At 42.9% G+C, this 19,752-nt stretch overlaps 1 protein-coding gene across 1 annotated transcript in view; it reads right to left on the bottom strand.

Moving 5' to 3' along the window:
* Window positions 1-19,164, bottom strand: part of ATP7A (ATPase copper transporting alpha) — a 63,920-nt gene extending 44,756 nt beyond the window's left edge. The window contains exon 1 of the mRNA XM_054039721.1: window positions 19,087-19,164. The gene's annotated coding sequence lies outside the window, so the exon portion shown is untranslated. The remainder of the gene's footprint in view (window positions 1-19,086) is intronic.
* Between the last annotated feature and the right edge of the window lie 588 nt (window positions 19,165-19,752).

Genomic DNA, 19,752 nt, shown 5'->3' on the forward strand with positions numbered 1-19,752 from the left:
GAGTGCCCTCAGTCGCAACTGAAATAAGTGAGAAATGAAACCAACACATTGCACAAAATGACTAGAACCTGGCAAGGGGCTCAATCCAACTCCTCTTGAAGACAATGGGATGTTTCTGGCACTCTGCTATAATTACAGTTAAGAAAACCTCTCTGTTTAAAGATTGACTTTCTTACATGCTCTAAAATCTGCACATCTACTCAGATTGTCTTGTAATTTGTTGTTAATGCAGAGCTCAGGTTGCCGGGTAGTATCTTATGGCCATCCAGAATGTCAAATTCAGCAAAATTCAAACCTCTGAAAACCAGGAAATACAGCGTTAAGGTATACTCCAAGACAACCTTAACTCTGACCTCTTTGAGCAATGTTCCGGCACACCCTTAACACATACTTGCAGTCTGCCTTTGCAGATATTGCAAAACACTCAGGGAAAAGGGTACGTGACCACTATAGGACAAAGTCTAATACCTGTGGCATTACGCCCCATATTCTTCATAGTAATATTATGATGATATGAGTATGGCATAATTATGATATATTTTGTGCAAGATAGGGCACCTGAGATATCATTGGAAAGGTTATGATTTACTGAATATGATTATCATATTTATATACACGTATCATTTTTGTATCTGAAGTTAGAAATGTTATCAATACACCTATTACAAATATGTTTACACCCGGGAAATGGTCACTAGACAGAATGAAATCAATCTAGATTGATGGCTGGAAATGGCCATTAGGAAGAACAATAGGTCATAGAAGATGCTAATCTCTCACCGGGAAAGGCTTCCGGGGAACGCTGCAAACAGCCTCTGAGTTATGGCTGCAGGGTCATGTGATCAAGTCACCTGATACTGGACTCCATGATAATACTAGTATTTTTCCACTGACCAGAGATAGGAATCACACTGGAAGACAAAGGATTCTCGCCATATGTAAAGCCTATTTAAGGTAGGGGAGTGACATAATCAGGGTTGGTTCTTCACCCCGCCCAAGATGGCTGCTGTAAACATCTAAGAAACAGACTGAACGAGGGGAGAAGGACTGAGCTCAGGCTGGAAGGTTGTCTAGCCTGTGAATGAAATATCTGAAGGTTTAAGCTGCAGGCAAGTGCAGCTGGCCTTCAAGAATCTCTGCAATCTGCCTAAAACAATATTTGGGGTGAGAAATTACTACTTGTAACCAGTTTCTTTAGTATCTTAAGCTTAGATTGCATTTTTGTTTTAATTGCTGGATAATCTGCTTTGATCTGTTTGCTCTCCCTTATAATCACTTAAAATCTATCTTTTGTAGTTAATAAACTTGTTTTTGTTTTGTTTGAAACCCAGTGTGTGGAATTCATAACTGGGGGGCAAAAAGCTGTTGAATATCTCTCTCCACATTGAGGGAGGGAGCAAATTTCATGAGCATAGACTGTATAGTGCTCTGTGCAGTGCAAGATGGTACAATTTTGGGTCTACCCTTGGGGGGGGGGGGGGGGGGAGAGATACACTTGAGTACTGGGCAATTCCTTAGCTGAGTTTTTCCATGCAGAGCTGATCTCAGCATGTGTCTCCCCCTACCTGTATGTGTGCTGGTAAAGTGCAGTCTGAAGCCTGAGGGAGGACTTGGCTGACTTGCCTCAGCAATACAGTACGAAGGGAGCCCAGGCTGGTGGGTCAGGCGGACTCAGTGGTACCCCAGTCCCAAGTAGCACCCTAGGGGGGGAGGGGAACCTGTCACAATGCCTTCTCTTTGGTAAAGACAAAACTCATGTTTAGGAGATCTGTACTGAACAGGAGCTACCTACACCTGCCCTACACTCAAGCATGTAGCCCACAGAAACAACAACACAGCTGCTAAATATTAAAAACCTTCATTCCCTTTTATAATCCCTTCACCCTTACGCACGGGATGCTATTTAACACTATATTTATCATTAAACCCATAGAGCAGTCTCATTTGAGGCCTCACTGCTCATAATCCCCAGGATAAGTGCATTGATACTGACACAAGCTACAGAACTTTCTGACCGTACAGAGCAGTGGTCCCCAACCTTTTCAGTGTGGCGGGCGCCTGACGACTAGCCGCCGAAGAGCACGGCCGCTGGACAAGCAGTCGCCGAAATGCAGCAACGCAAAGAAGCATCGCCGCCAAAATGCCGCCGAAAAGCAGTGGCATTTCGGCGGCGACGCTTCTTGACGTTGCTGCTTCTCAGAGGCATTTCGGCGGCTGCTTGTTCGGCGGCCGCGCTCCTCGGTGGCGGGGCACTCCCTTGTCAGTAAGCGGGCGCACACAGATGCCCCAGCAGGTGCTGTGGCGCCCGCGGGCACCGCGTTGGGGACCACTGCTACAGAGCATCTCTGAAATGAGGCATGCTAATTTCTCAAGAAATACATGCATCTTCTGACTTCGATCACACAAAAGGGGAGCCCGGGGGGGGGGGGGAGAGCGTGGCCTATCCCTTTCCCCACAAAGGGGAAGAAACCCCCCAGATCTCCTCCTATCACAATCACAACTATGCCAAGCTGCTCCCTCCACCATTCAATACAGCTATACAACACAGTGAGAGTGAATGTAGATAATTCCCAGTGGTTATTGCCAGGTCCAGAGTCAGAGTTAAAGACTCATTGACATGTCCCTTAACTTTGTATTTCCTGTTTTTCAGAGTTTGGTGTTGCTGAACAAGACATTCTGGAAGGATAGGAGATACCAAAAGGCAATCTTAACTCCATGTTAACAAAGTTTCTTTTTTGTCAGTGAACTGATTTCAAAGTGGGGGGAGGTGGATTAGGCCCAGTCTGAATACCATCAGCAACATTTTTCAGTATTTATTTTCAGCTACAATTTCCTTTAAAAATCTATAGCAGTGGTTTTCAGTCTGATCCGCAGACCTCTAGTGTCCACAAACTATGTCTAAGATTTCCAAAAGGGTTTGTACCGCCATTCGAAATTTTTTAGAGGTCCATAAATAAAAAAAAAAGTTAAAACCCACAGATCTATAGATTCAAATTTTTCTTAAAATTCTTCAAGCTAGAATTTTGCCAAAGTTTTATTTCAGTTTCAACAGAACAGAATGGTAAATCAGATCTGAGTTTGTCCATAACTTACAAACTGCTCAGTATTTCTGCAAAGAAGATTATGATCAATGTGATCTTATGCAATAGAACCTTGGCACTATAGAGGTTTGTAACTAAACGCTGTCCAGTTTGTGTATGTTACTTGCTTCCTTGTAGTTGCAAGATTACTATTTAAAAGATACAACCTGAAATGAAAAAGTAAAGAGCAAACCTAGCCACAAACCTAAAAAAAAAAAAAAAAAAAGTAAAATATTGAATTGTTAATTATGCATCCATTTTTAAAAGCTTTCACTTATAACTTATTATCCTCATGCTATTGATTTCTAGTAGAGAGCTTGTCACTGAATGCCAGACTGCTGACCAAATGCCCTTGAACAGATTTCTGAACTAGGTACAACACAATTCCCCTGAATTTAGTACTCTGCATTCAGTTTCTGATGGGTTAATTCCCAGTCTCGGGTCAGGATTGGCAGAGAGTGAGGTTAGATGAACTGAATGCAACATAACTCAAGACAAACCTCTTTGCTCACAACATACATCACCTGTAACGTTCACTTCTAGTTCTATTAGGATTTTAGTATTTTTGGAATGTGAGAAAGATCCAAAGAAATTAATCTTTACAGTACCCCATATTTAACTTTCACAACAAGCATAAAAACTAGTTTGAAGAGTTGAGACTTTCTGGATTTGCTTTCCTTACATTTCCTCTGAAATTCTCCATTAAGACTAGCTAATCTCTCTAAACTTTAACACAAACTTTCCATGATAGGTACCCGACAGCACAGTTTTTCATCAAGGCATCTGCCAAACTTAGGGTGACCAGACAGCAAATGTGAAAAATCGGGACGGGGTGGGGGGTAATAGGAGCCTATATAAGAAAAAGACCCAAAAATCATGACTGTCCCTATAAAATCGGGACACCTCGTCATCCAAGTCCAGGGTTTCTCAAACAGGGGTTGCCACTTGTGTAGGAAAAGCCCCTGGCGGGCAGGCTGGTTTGTTTACCTGCCCCATCCGCAGGTCCGGCTGATCGCGGCTCCCACTGGCCGCAGATCGCTGCTCCGGGCCAATGGGGGCTGCTCGGAGCAGCGATCCGCGGCCAGTGGGAGCCGTGATCGGCCGGACCTGAGGACGGGGCAGGTAAACAAACCAGCCCGGCCCACCAGGGGCTTTCCCTACACAAGCGGCGACCCCTGTTTGAGAAACCCTGTCCTAGCCAAATTCAGAGCTGCATGCAGCAAATGTTAGCCAAGAGGCAGGGAAAATCTTAAAGTCACAAGACCCTTAAAAACCTGGCTCTATGATTTAACATTTCTGCCACAGACATCAACAGTGAGTACGAGCAGTGCTCCTACTTTTAGTTATTCAGACTTTCACCAGAACTGCAAAGTGTTTATACCACATGCTTCTTGCAAAAAACATTTAAAATAGATTATTCTGGTTTCATCCTCTCATCCCAACCAAGACTGGTTTGCAAGGGCAACAGGCTGAGCAGTTTGGAGTCCTGCTTCTAAGGTATAGGGTCAGAAATGACAAAAAGTTACCTCTGCCTTTGGTCCTGCTGCTGGGGATTGGTTTGGGAAGAGAAGATGTCAGGCAGGAAGCGATTTTCTCTCTCTCCTGGTCTCATTGATAGAGAAGACAGGGTCAGTCTGCTGACTGTGGAGTCTGCAGGTAATGTGGGGCCCCAAGCAGCCACTGGCTTTGTTTGTACTTACGGCTAGTGCAGAAGTCAGTATTAACACTTGCATGAACTAGACTAATCATGAGCTACTACCTCAGAGGGCCAAACAACAAAAATGAATAAATAGGTGGAACAAACAAAATACATTTTATTCTTCTACAACTACTACAAAAACAAGAATTCTGAGATCAGTACTGTGAAAGGGGCTAAGAACAATAATGCACACAAATGATAGTCTGGACACTAAAATGCAGATCTATTGCTTGACATGCAGTATAATCACAACGGGCACAATAATTATTGACTGCACTCCATGTGATGGGTCCTCATCTTTCATCTAGTATTCTCATTTTTAATTAGTAATTTTTAGCTATGAGGAGTCTGCTCGTGTTTTTTTTTTTTTTTTTTTTTTTTAAACACAAGTCCAAATGCCTTCGGATGCTTAATAGGCTTCTTTCATGGTAGCCTCTCCACAACTGTTTTTTGTTATGCATGGAAATGTTAATCCATTTGTAAAGATTCTGTGCATTAGGAATGATACAAAGGCAAACAGAACAGTGTGTTAAGATACGGTAACATACAGAATCGTGCCAAGAGGTATGAAGGAGTTACAATCCATTGACATGAGTTCCTGATAAGCCACAGCCTTATTTGTGAATGTTTCAATCCAAGTTATTTAGCATAGCCTTCCATAGCTATATCTCTGGAGGGGAGGAGAATTCCATCATTTCAAAGCCTAAAACAGCTGCCCGGTTTAGAAAAGGTTAAGCTCAATCACAACTCTTCAACACAGATGTCAGCCAATCAGCCAGCCAAATCCCTCATCTCTTGAACCTTTTTTTTAAAAGCCCATATATAAAAAATGCCAGTAACATAGGACTGATACGCAGAAGGAAGCTGCATTATATAAACAACACTATGGACTTCTAGATTGTAATTAGTGTGCAAAATTTGGACATATGCCACAGGCATGATTTTTTCCCCTGGAATTATGGGATCAGGCAGGGGAAATATTAACTATTAAAGTTAAATTTTAGGCTGTTCAATATAAATCTGTAAAGTTGCATTATAGGTAGATACAAGCAAACTAGAAGTACTACTTTAATGCTTTATAAAATGTGTTATTTAGCAAATTCTAGCAATTCAGTTAGCACCCTTATTGATAATAGAGGTGGGTAAAATTCACCAAACAAAAAATCTAATTTGGGATCAACCAAAATTATTCGTGAATTTAGGTCAAATTCAGCAAATAGTGTCAGACAAAAAAAAGAAAAAGAAAAAAAAAAAACACCTGAAAACCAAAAAAAGACATTTCAAAACTCAGTTCAAAATTTACCTTGGTTTATTGAAAAAAATTAAAGGATAAAAACATCCAAAAATTAAATGGAATAAAAAAAAGATGTTTGTTTCTAGTTGAACTTAATATTTTGTTTAACCTAAAAACAATTGTTTGAGAGATTTTTTGGTGCAGACACAAAACCAAAAAAATCAATTATTTGTCACTCCAGTTGATAGCTCTATCAGAAGCAATGGCTAAAGTCCCCTTTTAGCTAAGAGGAAGCTGTCTCTTCAAGTCACACTTGAAAAGCAACTATAATAGCACTATCTAAAAATACTTGTTATTTTAAAAATTGACTACATTGCTTTAAGCAATTGAAAAATAAATTTAATAATCGTTAAATAATTTATAAAAAATTCTTAAGAGCTTAAAAGCTGCGTAACAATACAAAAAATGCTGAAAATAAATCACTATCAGTTTTTGAAAAGCAAGAGTTTACACTATAGAATTGTTACACAAACATTCACAGTAACAGCTGTGATGGTAGATTAATACTAAACAGTATCTGATTATTATATCTTGTAATCAATATTATCTCAAATAAGGATAGAAGTAACATATCAAGAGAAAGCAAGTTCTATCTGTTAAAACACATGATGAAATCAGTAGATCTGGGTTCTATTCTGGGTTTTGCCATAGATTTCCTGTGTGGCAAGTCAACCTGCATATTTCCCTATTTGTAAAACAGGGACAAGGGGTGAAAAGGAAAGAGTGCAGCTTTCCTACCTTATACGGGTGCTGCAAAGCCTAACGTAGGCATGTTAGTAAAGTGCTTTGAGACATTCAGATGTGGAAGGATCCAATTTGATTACAGCCAGGCACCCAATCATGACCACCTAGCAGGGCTGCCAACTTTCTAATCACACAAAACTGAACACCCTTGCCCCACCCCTTCTCCAAGGCTCCATCCATGCCCCACCGCTTCTGCAAGGCCCTGCCCCTGCTCCAGCGCCCTACTTGGTCACTCACTCTTCCCCACCCTCACTCACTTTCACCGGGCTGGGCCCAGGGATTGGGGTACAGGAGGGGGTATAGGCTCTGGACTGGGAGTGCAGGCTCTGGGGTGGGACTAGGGATGAGGGGTTTGGGGTGCAGGAGGGGGCTCTGGACTGGGATAGGGGGTTGGGGTGCAGGTGGGTGAGGGCTCCAGCTGGGAGTGGGGCCAGGGATGAGGGGTTTGGGGTGTATGCACAGGTTCGGGCTCCAGCTGGGGCTAGGGATGAGGAGTTTGGGGTGTAGGAGGGGGCTCCAGGCTGGAGCAGGGGGCTGGGATGCAGGGTCCTGGAAGCGCTTACCGCAGCTTCGAGGAAGCGGCTACCAGATCCCTGCAGTCTCCATGCACATGGGCAGCCAGGCAGCTCTGCACAGTGCGTGCTGCCTTCGCGCCCACAGGCACCGCCCCTCGCTGCTCCCACTAGTCATGGTTCCTGGCCAATGGGAGCTGCAGAGCTGGTACTCGGGGCGGGGACAGCGCATGGAGTATCCCAGTCCCTGACCACCCCAGTGTGTAGGGGCCACAGGGACCTGGCGGCCGCTTTTCCGGGAGCAGCGCAGAGCCAGGGTAGGTAGGGAACCTGCCTTAGCCCTGGGCCGCCAGTGTGCTGCCGACCGGACTTTTAACAGCCCAGTCAGCACTGCTGAGTGGAGCCACCAAGGCCCCTTTTCAACTGGGCATTCCGGTTGAAAACCAGACACCTGGCAACCCTATCACCTATACAGCTAGTTTGCATACTGTCCTGTCCAGCATAATCTCTAAATAAACTAATCTCAAGATTATATCACTCCAGTTTGATGGGTTTGAAGGTGTACGTTTCATGCACAGAAAAAGACTTTTCCTCCAAAAAAGGATCCTCACCAGGAGCAGAATATATCTCCAATGATTTGTTAGGACTTTCACAAATTTCTGTCAAGAAGGGCAGGCTTTGTTGTTGTTAAAACTTTGAGGCCTTCTTTGTATACCATAATTGATTAGTAAAAAGCACACGATTTTTGCTCTGCAGTTCATGTGAAAAAAGTTTCCCTAACATAAGGATACTGAAGAATGTTTAAGAACTCTAGCCATTCCTGATGTGGATGGCTACGCTGAGGACACTAAAACAAGAGAAACCTCTATTTCAATATAGTCTCTGGAACTAGAAATTCCTCAAGCCACTGGTCTTTTTTTAAATATATAAATATCAACTATGAATTACAGTTTTTCCTATGCAGTATGTGTGTATTTTATATATCTTTAGAAAGCATCCATATTCCCACACTGCTCTTTTGAAAAAAAAACAAAAAAACAATGTATTTATTTTTTAAACTTAGATTTTCTAACTCTTCTCCTCTAAAATGCGTACTCCAGTTCCCCAACATATTACTAGAAAGGCTGGATACTTTTCCAAATCCATTTATCTTCTTGGGTGCCTGTCGCTTGACTTAGCTTTTTATGCTGTTAACTCATCACACTAACTTGGCTGAAGTTGTCAGAAATTGCTATATTAGTTATTTTTTGTACGAAGGTAATGCCTATAGCCCCAAATCAAGATCAGGGCCCCATCGTGCTAAGCACTCTTCAGACACTTACTTCCAATCCAAACAGACAACAAGTGGGAGTAGAAACAGAGGGGAAGTGACTCGCGGCAGGTTACACATCAGCCGAGCAGCAGCATTGCAATTAGAATCCAGGTCTCCTTACTTGTGCCAATGCCCTATCTGTTGGACAACACGGCCTCTCGTTTAGGTTCTCCAATTTATTTCATATACGGACCCAAGGGCAGAATTTCACCCTTAGATTAGACAATGTTATCAGATCTTTAGGATTTACTTATTGTTGTACATTCCCTTGTTAAGAGATATTTATGATAAGAACAGTATTTACCAGAGGCCTGCAACAAAAACCAGGGTTAATGTGACTTGTTGCAAATGTTCATTTGATATAACTGCACTCAAATCTAAAGGTGACAGGCAAAGAAGCATTTTCAAATAAAACTGATTTTTAAAGTTATGTCCATTGAATACTGATTGAATGTGATAATCTAGTCTGACATCCCATACTTCCGGCACGCAAGAACATAAGAATAGCCATACTGGGTCAGACCAATGGTCCATCTAGCCAAGCCTGATGCTTGAAGGGAATGAAAAGAACACGCAATCATCTAGTCCAGGGGTAGGCTACCTGCAGCATGCGAGCTGATTTTCAGTGGCACTCACTCTGCCCGAGTTCTGGCCACCGTCCGGGGGGCTCTGCATTTTAATTTAATTTTAAATGAAGCTTCTTAAACATTTTGAAAACCTTATTTACTTTACATACAACAATAGTTTAGTTATATATTATAGACTTATAGAAAGAGACCTTCTAAAAACGTTAAAATGTATTACTGGCACGCAAAACCTTAAATTAGAGTACATAAATGAAGACTCGGCACATCACTTCTGAACGGTTGCCGACCCCTGATATAGTCCCAGCATCTGTCAGTCAGAGGCTTCGGGACACTCAGACTGTGGGGTTGCATCCCTGATCATCTTGGCCAATAGCCATTGATGGACCTATCCTCCAGGAATTTATCTAATTCTTTTTTGAATCCAGTTATAGTTTTGGCCTTCACACCATCCCCTGGCAAAGAGTTCCACAGGTTGACTGTGTGTTGTGTGAAGAAGTACTTCCTTTTGTTTGTTTGAAATCTGCTGCCAATTGGTTTCATTGTCTGACCCCTGGTTCTTGTGTTATGTGAGAAGAGTTTCCCAGGGCTCTGCAGGGCAGGGTCTGCCCTAATCTGGGAGCCACAGTTTTTACTGAGTCAGGGTTTAAAGCGATATTCTCTGCTCCAGTTTCATGTAGTTATTTTGCCAGAGCTGCTACACCTACTGGGGTGGAGTCCCAGCTGTTGTAACTCTGCAGGGCAGGTGAGGTGGCAAACCAGCAGCCCCTGACTTCTTAGCCAAATGCTCTAACCACTACACCACCTCCAATTACAGCTGTTCATGCAAGTTGTGCCACCACTCATACTCCAGTGCTGGATGGAACACTCCACATTGAGACTGGAATCTGCATAGTCTGCACCTCCTTATTGATTAGCAGCGAGTCATGTGGAAATTAGTGGACCATGCTGTATCATGACACAATATGGCCATCCTTGTCTATAACAGTTCAAATTTTCATTCTTCATAAATCCTGATCATTCTCTTGGCATTAGGTTTACACACCCACTATTGAGGCAGAGTGACAAAAGATAATACAGCTAGTGACAAAATACTGTATTTTGCACTTGGATAATTTTTATAGCCTAAATTTTCAAGTGCGCCTGGTGATTTGGGGTAACTACTTTTTTGGATACCCCTGTTGAGACATTTTAAAGGAATCTGATCTTCAGAGAACAAGTGTTAGTATTTAAAATTAGGCCCTTTCAAAGTGTTATCAACTAGACAACCAAAAATTAAAGGTACCCAAAAAGTCCCTGATCCGTTTTGAAAATGTAGGCCTACATTTTAAAAACATTAACTCAGTCACAAAACCCCACTGTCAGGTAGGGAAGTATCCCCATTTTACAAATGGGAAAACTGAAATACAACATTTAGTGAGATGCTGGATATCATACAGCAATATATAGCATATCAGTAACCAGAACCTGGTAGCTCCTAACTCAGTACAATATTCTAACTACTAACTGACCTAACTACCAAAATAAAAGTGATCAGAAGCTTGATAAAATTATTTAATTAAGAGCATTAAATTGTTTGAAAGTGAGATGTGCACACAAACCAGGATCTGCTGGTTCCTGGAAAATACAGCACCTAACTGGTCACTTTTGACCTTTATTTTTGACAAAACAATATATGGAAAGGTTTCAGAGTAGCAGCCGTGTTAGTCTGTATCCGCAAAAAGAACAGGAGTATTTGTGGCACCTTAAAACAAGTACTCCTGTTCAATATATGGAAAGAAATAATTATTTTAGGGTAAGTATCCAAGAGAAGTAGAAGGCATCTTTTTACAACATCAAACTTTTTGCAAGAGATGTGCAGAAAAAGAAATGAGAAGAGTCATCTTTGAAAGCAGTTCATTTTATTTTTCCTCTCATCTATGCCTGGTAGCTAAGACCAGGAAAAGGCAATTACCTTCTGACTTGTGAAGATATCTTTCAGTTATGTTGTATCTTGCTAAACTGTGATTCCTTTATCAGGAGAAAACATGTTTTTCAGGAAAAGGAGTCTGTTTCTTGGTATAAAATCCAAATTAAGGCAGACAGAAGATGCTGCCAGTTCAGATAGCAAGTATTCTGATAGGGTGGGGTCATGCTTAAGGACAGCAAGATAAGCAAGAGCTTGGGGCACTATGCAGTTTCCACTCACAGCTCACTCTCTCCTTCCGGCAGAGTGACCAGAGAGGAAGACAACTCACTCATCCATCCCTTTATGTAGGAACTTCCGATGTCATGAAATTGAAACTGTTGTTGTGGTAAGTACCCTTTTATTAGAATAAGGATGTCATAAAAATCCTAGAAGAGGGTATGATACCATCTTCCTCTCCTTCACATATGGCCAAAACAACAGTTTTAACTTAAATTAACAAAAAACAAACATAAATTTACATCTGAATTAGGGCTTGTCTACACTGGCACTTTACAGCGCTGCAACTTTCTCGCTCGGGGTTGTGAAAACACACACCCGTGTGCTGCAAGTTTCAGCGCTATAAAGTGGCAGTGTAGATATGCTGCCAGTGGCCTTAAGTCACAAGGTTCTACACTCAGTACTATTTCTAAGGGCAGAAAGGTCTGGTTGAAGCTGAAGAGGAACTTTGTGATCACAATTTCTTCCTAGTGATAATATTAAATTAAGAGCAACAGAGGGTCCTGTGGCACCTTTAAGACTAACAGAAAGGTGCCACAGGACCCTCTGTTGCTTTTTACAGATTCAGACTAACATGGCTACCCCTCTGATAATTTAATTAAGACAAACTCTCCATTAAATAGCCTGTGACATGCTAATTATATTATATAATTTGGCTAGCACAAATAATAATTAATCCTTATACTCCTGTGTTGAAGATACATCTTACCCCCATTTTACATGTGGAGACAGATACCAAAGTTAAATGACATGTCCAAAGCCACACAATGAGTTGAGAGTGAGACAGGATTTGAACTTTTGGGTTCCTGATTCCCAATCATGTCAATCAATATACTATTGTTTATTGAACTGTTCCACCCATATCATCTTCAAATCCATATGGTACGAAATATTCTACCAAGTTATAAGAAGCAACATTACTGAAAATTAATTTTTAAAAACCATCCTGGGGCATTTTAAAACTCCCATAGGCAGGGACCATTCTAATGCTAATTGCTAATCTCTAGATACATTCGAACAACCATAAGCGTTAAACAACTGCTACCCCATGGTTATTTAAAACAACTAAGGCCCGGTCTACACAAAAAAATTAGGTCAGTTTACTATGTTGATCAGGGTATGAAAAATCCACACCCCTGAGCAGAGTAGTTAAGCCTAAGTCCCCACGTAGATAGCGCTAGGTCTACGGAAGAATTCTTCTATCAACCCAGCTATCACCTCTCGGAGAGGTGGATTACCTATGGTGATGAGAGAATCCTTCCTGTTAGCATAGGCACTGTCTACACTGAAGTGCAGTAGCGGGCGCAGCTGTGCTGCTGTATCATTTTAAGTGTAGACAAGCCCTAAAATATGTTACCTCTCTGAGCAAAGAGACACCAGTTCCCCTAAGCAACTCCATCAGTAAATGCCTTTGTAAACAGATGAGCCTTACAGTATGCCACGAATGTCGAACTTGGCTTCTGTGGGACCAATGCTGTACATTACTTTACTTCTTTTAGGGTTACCATACGTCCTCTTTTTCCCGGACACGTCCGGCTTTTCGGCACTCAAACCCCCGTCCGGGGGGAATTGCCAAAAAGCCGAACATGTCCGGGAAAATGGCAGCTCTGCTCCTCCCCGACTCTTTGGCTCTGTTTCAGAGCCGGGCTGCCCAAGCGCTACCGGCTTCGGGCAGCCCCGTGCCTCCAGACCCTGCGCCGCCGGAGCCCGGGAGGGGAAGTGCCCGGCCGGCGGCTGGGGTCCGGAGGCAAGGGGGCTGGCCGAAGCCGGTAGCACTCAGGCAGCCTGGCTCTTAAACAGAGCCGAAGAGTCGGGGAGGAGCAGAGCCGCCGCGCCGGGAGGCTCTGCTCCTCTTCGGCTCTGTTTAAGAGCCGGGCTGCCTGAGAGCTACCAGCTTCGGGCAGCCCCCCTGCCTCCAGACCCTGCGCCCCCAGCCGGGCACTTCCCCGCCCGGGCTCCAGCGGCACAGGGTCCGGAGGCACGGGGGCTGCCCATAGCCGGTAGCGCTCGGGCAGCCCGGCTCTTAAACAGAGCCGAAGAGGAGCAGAGCCTCCCGGCACGGTGGCTCTGTGTAACTGACATGGTGTCAGTTACTCAGAGCCCAAGAGGAGCAGAGCCTCCAGCCGCAGCGGTCCGGAGGCATAGGGGCTGCCCAAAGCCCGAGCGCTACCGGCTTCACGGTTTGCTGGGCAGCCTCCAGACCCTGCGCCCCCGGCTGGGCGCTTCCCCTCCTGGGCTCCAGCTGCGCTGGGGAAGCGCCGGCTGGGGGCACAGGGTCTGGGGGCTGCCCGGCAAACCCTGAAGCCGGTAGCACTGGGGCAGCCCTTTCCCCCTGGCTGGGAGTGGAAGGGAGGAGGGGGCGGAGTTAGGGTGGGGAAGGGGTGGGGTTGGGGCAGGGCTAGGGTGGGGAAATGGGCGGGGCCAGGGCCCGTGGAGGGTCCTCTTTTTTTATTTTTGAGATATGGTAACCCTACTTCTTTTGAATAGCAACTCAGAAAATAGATAGCATTTATAGAGCAACAGACTGTTGCCATCTTAAGTTCCAAATCATGGTCCATTTGTGAGATGGAATAAATCTGAAAAGTAGCTTCCACTTTATGGAATGTAGGCTGAAGGATTATCTCCTGTATCAAGACTACAGTGGGTCAAACTACAATATGGTTTTATCAATACATTTAGAAGGACACAGGCTACCTATAAACTCAAGGGCATTTTTTATCTGCAGTAGCTCAGAGAAGCAGCTCATTTTACAAGGAATGATTAAAGTCTGATGATGGTAGAGGCAAGATCTGGCTGAAGCTTCATCTATAAATCAAAATCCTATTTAGTGTCTGAAAAGTATGTCAAGTAGCATATATTATTATATACTAAATTTTAAGATCGTAACCATTACACCAGCAAGCAAGCAGTGTCTAGTGAGTAACTTGTAATACAAGATTGTCAAGTACACATTTATAAAACTGTATTAACTAGAGGTTCCAATCACACTTTGTTTTGGAGATAAAAAACGGTTGAACTCAAAGCCAAGGTATTGCTCCAACTGTAGACCTTCTACAAAGAAAATTTAGGATTTGCCATCACAAACAAGAGGCATGTCAGTCTAAGGCAGGCAGTTTCTACCATTAATTTAAACAGAAACACAACTAGGATGCAAGAAACCAAAAGGTTCTCAATCCATCACTGCTATGCTGGAAGAAAGTCAAAAGCATCATCATCTCATATACAAGCTTGGGCTCAAATGGGATTTGTAAGGCACCCGATAGCTTTTTATTGTACCTTTTATTATATTCTTAACTATGTAATATCCTTAGAAACGCCTTTCTCGGCCAGTTTTTATCCTTTCCCATTATTCTTCTCCCTGTGTTTTACAAAACGCAAAACAATATTACTTCCTTGTTTGTATATTGACACCATCAATGAAGTCAGCACAAAACTAGGAATAGGCTAGCTCTGTAATAGCAGAATACCAAATAGTGATGATGCTCTCAGCAGCTGAGTAGCAGGTTTATAAAAAATATTTAGACTCCACAGGACCTTCGCCACTAGACTGAGGTACTGTAGGCTTCATTATTTGGTCTGATTGTCTCTCTAAGTTTGATTCCAAGTACCACATTTTCTCCAAGGGACTCACCAAAAGGTGTTTGCAATAAGTAGTTGAGGAGACACAAAGGGAAAGAACCTATATTTCTAAAAGGCAATTTTCCCTGTAAAAGAGGAAAAGAAGCTGTAATCAGGCATAAACTAACACAGAGTTTTACTGCACCACAACCAGTTAAGCCACCCTTTCTAATGTGCAAACAGTGAATTTTGAAAGTAGAATAATCACAAATGGAATCAACTGAAGCTTGAGGAGTCCAAAATATAATCACTCACAACCGCATGTTACCATGTGGACATTAAAAAAAAAAAATGAATATCAGTCATGTAAAATGAAGGCTGCAAGACTGCTAAAATCCCAGACTCTCAACTGGGTGTCCCACCTAAAATAAACTAAAGGCTTGTATTATCTGTTTTATCCTTATGACCAGTAAGGATACATAGCACGTATGCAAAACTGACAATTTTTCTAAGTTTTGTACAAATATTCATCCTCAAAATACCTTTGGGAGGGTCAACACCTCAATTTACAGCTGGCAAAAATTAAGAAGCGAGGTCAGTGGACTTATCTGAAATCATACAGCAGGTTGGAACAGAATCCCAAAGGTATTATACTAGTATTCTGTTAACTGCTAGAGACAAATTTAGGTTTATAAACCACTGATTCCTGATTTATACGTATTCATATTTATTATTTGTATTATGGTAGCATGAAAGATGTGTTAGGAATTGTATGAAAAAGAAATATGTGGCCCCTACCTCAAAGACATTACAATCTGCAAAGATACAAAACAGGCAAAGGTTCGGTTAAGGGACATAGCACACAAGGTATATGATAAGGCTGATAACAGGCACATGTCTTGTAGGACCAGGTTGCCAGATATGTTGTAATTTATTGTTTCTAATTGTTAAAGCATTTGTTTGTAAAACTAAAGAAGTGCAGTTTTTTGAGTGGTCTGGAGGGAAAGTTACATCAGAGCTTCCCAGTGAAGCTAACCTAATTGAACTTTTTGGTCTTTACTGGCAAATGATTACATGCACTGCTCTTACCTATGCAGTAATGTAACTAGATATTCAGGGATAACAGCACATCCTAAACACACATCTAAGCTTTGTGAGACTCTCAACTGGTTATGTTTCACTCTGCTTGAATTAAAAACTGAAAAAATCCAGATATTAACGAGTCCTGCCTGGGGTATATGGATTATGAAAAATCCTTTCAGGGCTTCTAGCTCTTTATAAGATGCACATCAGAAAGTATAAATGGCAAACATTTTTACTACAGTTCAAACTAGAGCTTAATAAAACTTGAGATCAATTAATAGCAAATCCTGTTTCTTGCTTCTATCCTTCCAGCAAACACTACAGACAATGGCAAATGGAAGGTTTTGGAGAATATGAATATAGCCCAAATAGGACCATGTAAACATTAAGGGATAGAATGCATCTTAAACACCTCAATTATGTGGATACATAATAAGACTAACAGAGGCTACTTATTTTTTAGATTAGTCTAAAAATGCTAAACAAGAACAATGCATAATGAATTATCCAAGCGTAAATAAAAATATGAGAACAGTAAGAACAGTAAATGACATGTTCACCACCTGAAGAAGAGGCAAAAGGTCTATTCTTCCGTTACGTGCATTTAATTGAAATAACTTGAGTAGAGAATGATAATTATAGTTTGCGTGTATGTCCAGCCAATAGATTCATAGGTGGTATTATACACACTTGACTATACCTTTGCACTATCAAGTATAAACAATTATTTCTTGGCCAATTTATTATTACACCATCAAATTGAAGATTATTTTTGTATAAATACTGTCTCTTCCAGCAATATTACCAATGAAGAAATCCAAAAAAATGACACAGTTCCCATTAGGTATGCTGCAATATTTAAGCCAAATGGAGAAAGCGAAGGATTTAGTTCATTGGGAGTTTCCCTTTGAGAGGAAGAATACCTCTCACAGATAGAGGAAAGGAAGGAGGGAAGAAAATAGAAAAAAAGTACACGACAGATGTGTTCGTCTTCTTGCTTAATGTGATATTACAGTGATGAACACGGTATAAAAAATAGACTAGGAAGAAGCCAAGGAATTTTCCTCAGCCTTCCCAAAGGTCCTTCCATATTTCTTTACAACAGCCTGATGGCGTCCCCTTCCCTGCCACTCATTATGTTGGTTTATTCTTCCTACAATAAGGGACTCTCATTAGAATGTGAAGTTAGTTTGGTGGTCTCATGGCTGAGAACTTAAAAACTGGATGGTAACAGACTGACTCCCAGTGATAATTAAACCTGGTGATATTCTAAACATAAATCGCTCTCAACCAAGCTTGTAGCTGTTTCCATTGCTTCACACTGACTCAACAGACATTCTAGGCTTCAAAGTGGCAGAGTGACAATCCAGGAATCTTATTATATAGATATGCAGTTATATTTAAATGAACAGCTTTTTGCTTGGACTAGACAAAAGTTATGCTGCAGGCCAGCAGCTACATTCCGAATGGGGATAAGGATACTGATTTCTCTTGTAACACATTGAGATCTGATGGAGAAAAGTGATGTGGAAGAGCGAGTCATTATTATCATCATCTCCTAGTTAGACATCACTTAACCCCTTGGCATCAGCCGTGTCTGCAATAATGGAATTTATACTGATACTATTCCAATTAAGCAACAGCACCTGTTACAGGCACTATCACTAGAGTAAACAAATTGGTAGAGAAGCAAAGCAATTAACTAGGGAACACCCTATTGGGTTCAGTACACACCCATCGGCCCATAGAGTGCACAAAGTAGGTGAGGCACAAGTCACTCTCACCACCAAAAATTGGTCACCCACCTTATCTCTCTAATATCCTGAGACCAGTCCGGTGACAACTACACTAGATATAAAGTGCACAGTCACTCTGGTACCTAGCTGCTAAATACAAATGTAAAAGGAACATTCAACTGAAATTTGGCTCTAAACTTACACTTTATAACAAACAAAAATTGCCTTTACAAAACTTAAGACCAGCACTAAGTGCCTCTACATTTTTTGGGGTGGGGAGAAGAAGGGGAATTCCAATTCAAACAGACTTCCCCTCACCCCCCTAGAAAAGCCAAGCTGTTGAAAGAAACTGACTTGAAGAGGGAAACTGAATCTGTTGACTTTCACTATACAAGCTGGGAAAAATAAAACAAAACACACCATCCCAAACTGTATTAAAAGAGATGTAAGGACTGTATGAACTCTTTAATCATCTAAAGTGTTACCAATAGACTCACGTTTGATTACGGCATGTTACTAAACCAGCAGTAGCCTTTTAATCACCACCTTATGTTTCCCGAAAATGACCTGGGTCATCCTGAAAGACCAGGTGGGTCAGGTAATATATTTTATTGGACCAACTTCTGTTAAGAGAGACAAGCTTTTGAGCTTATACTGAGCTCTTCAGCTCTGAGTGAAATAAAGCTTTGTGTACACTAGAAAGTTTGCCTCTTTCACCAAGGGAAGTAAAAAATATTACTTGACCCACCTTGTCTCTCTCATACCCTGGGACCAACAGCTACAACAACCCTGCATGGATCCTGGCCATGTCTAATCTTTAGGGGATGCGAGGAAGAGATATGGGGGAGGCTTCTCCTGCTGGCATAGCCCCTCACACCAACTGCAGGGCTGATGCATTCTCCCTTCCGACCTCCCCCAACACACAAATAACTCAAACATTTTGCGGGATGGGAAAACTGTTCTCCCCACGTTCCTGGTGCGCCCAACACGGCGATCTGTGCGAGGCTCTGGTCCGCGTGGTCAGCGGCTCAGCGACCCAGAGAGCGGGGCGGCGGGAGGGGATGTCACCAGAGCCCGGGGCTGTTGGGCCTGAGGAGCGCGCTGCCGGCTGTCACGGCTTCCCCTACCCCATGTCAGAGCCCAGGGAGCGGGGCTAAAGCCCCCCACAGCGCGGGGGCCGCAGTGACCACGGCAGACGCGGGAAGGAGATACGCGCGCATCAAGGGACGGGGCCGGCTGCCCCGCACGCCTACCGCGGGCCCGTCAGCGCCAGACGAGGGAACGCGCACACAGACTCACCCAGCAGCGCTCCGCCAGCTGAGCTCCTTCTCCGCCACAGCAGCGCTAGCAACTCCCGCCCCGCAGCGCAGCAGCGGCGACTCCGCCCCCGATGGCCCCGTGCCACGTTGGCCCCGCCCACGACCGTTGCCAGCCCCTCTGCGCCATCCCAGTGCAGAAAGCCACGTGACAGAGCTCGGTCTAGTCCCCCAATCATGTGACAAGGGGGAGACTCAAGAGGGAGGAGCCTCGTGAGGTGGAGTGGCACATACGAGTTTCAGGTCCCACCAATGCGAGAAAGGGAACGCGGTGGGGACATTTTCAGTCAAGCGTTTTTGCTGCAGTAAGGCATTGGCACATTCATAGATTCATAGATTATAGGACTGGATCTATGAATGTGCCAATGCCTTACTGCAGCATCGCAGGCACAGATAAAGTTTGATTGGCACATCGCGCCCTAGAGAAAGTTTGATTTTTTTTCTCCTTAAGGAAAATACCATTTCTGGTCAAGTGGCTGCCATTTAGTTTTGAAAAGCAGACTGAAACATCCCAGGTTAATTAATGTTCTCCTTTACAAACATCAAAGCTTCCACAAGCAATGAGAGATAAGGTCATTTTGTTCAATTTTTTTCCAAGAAAGCGAGTGGAGCTTTGTGACAAGGAAGGTGAACCTAGCACCAACCATGG

This window comes from Malaclemys terrapin, chromosome 9, assembly GCF_027887155.1.
Source record: "Malaclemys terrapin pileata isolate rMalTer1 chromosome 9, rMalTer1.hap1, whole genome shotgun sequence".
Classification (NCBI taxonomy): domain Eukaryota; kingdom Metazoa; phylum Chordata; order Testudines; family Emydidae; genus Malaclemys; species Malaclemys terrapin.